Source organism: Trichechus manatus, unplaced genomic scaffold, assembly GCF_000243295.1.
Source record: "Trichechus manatus latirostris isolate Lorelei unplaced genomic scaffold, TriManLat1.0 scaffold00069, whole genome shotgun sequence".
NCBI classification, from domain to species: Eukaryota; Metazoa; Chordata; class Mammalia; order Sirenia; family Trichechidae; genus Trichechus; species Trichechus manatus.
In genome coordinates, this window is record NW_004444005.1 from 4,592,926 (window position 1) to 4,594,557 (window position 1,632).

Here is a 1,632-nt window from a genome sequence, read left to right on the forward strand (position 1 = left end):
ACACAGATGATAGATATATACGCAGGTACATATGTGGATGATAGATATACACAGATGACAGATATATACACAGATAGATACATACATAGATGATAGATATACACAGATGACAGATATATACACAGATAGATACATACATAGATGATAGATCTATAGATAGGTACACAGATACATTCATACTTAGATTCGTAGATAGATAGCTGCTGTCTGGTTGACTCCGACTCATGGCAACCTTATGTATAACAGAATGAAATGTTGCCTGGTCCTGGGTCATCTTCCTGATCACAGGCATGTTTGAGTTCATCACTGTGTCAATTCGTCTTACTGAGAGTCTCCCTCATCCTCTCTGGTCCTCTGCTTCAACCTGATGTCCTCCTCCAGCTATTGATTCCTCCTGATGGCATGTCCAAAGCAAATGAGTTGGACAGTGTTCTGTTGTGATCATAAGGTTGTCATTAACTAGAATATATAAAGAGCTCCTACAAATCAAAGTGAAAAAGAGAATTTAAAAAGTGGACAAAAGACTTGACCAGAAAATAAAAAAGACTTGACCAGACACTTCATAAAAGTGGATATGGAAATCCTCCCTGTAGGGAGAGACAACAGAAAATGTATATATGTTCACCAAAAATTTTGTATCTGAATGTTCGTAGTGGCTTTTTTCATAATAACCCCAAGGTGGAAGCAATCTGAATGTCTATCAGCAAGAGAATGGATACATAAATTGTGGCTTATTCACATATTAGGATAGTATACACACTGAGAACGAACAAACTGCAGTAACACAACAACAGCATGGATGGATCTCATGCACGTTGAGTGAGAGAAGCCAGACACGAAAGAGAGCAAACTGCATACTTCCACTGACGAGAAAAGTACAAAAAACAGGCAATGCTCTCCTCAAAAAGTTAAACATACAAATACCAAATGGCCCAGCAATTCCATTCCCAGGTATACCCAAAAGAATTGAAAGCAGACACCTAAACAGATCCTTGTATACCGACGTGTATCTCAGCAGTCTTCACAATTGCCAAAAGGTAAACAACTGAGGTGTCCATGACAGATGAATGGATAGACACAATGCGGTATGTCCGTACCATGGAATCTTATTCAGTCATAAAGAGAAATGAAGTCCTGCTACATGCTACAACATGGATAAACCTCGAAAACTTCATGCTCAGTGAAATAAGTTAGACACAAGTGAACAAATACTGTATGATTCCACTTATATGAAATATCTAGAATAGACAAATGCATAGAGGCCGAAGTTTATTAGTGGTTACCAGGGACTAGGGGGCAAGGGGTATGGGGAATTATTGCTTTCGGGTACTGAGTTTCTGTTTGGGGTGATGAAACACTTTTGGAAATGATGATGGTAGCACATTGTGAATATAGTTAAGTCACTGAATTGTACACTTAAAAATGGTTAAGATAGCAAATCTTATATATTATATTTCATCCCTGTTTTGTATGTTTCTGTAATGATCTCAAATCTCATAAGGTATAGGTCATTATTATGCTTGCAAAATACATATGTGTAAGTACTCACAATATGATCTTAGACAAAGAAATATGTCTACCTTTGTGAAGCTCTCTAAGAGTAACAATAAGTCATTAGAAACCTGCAAGTCA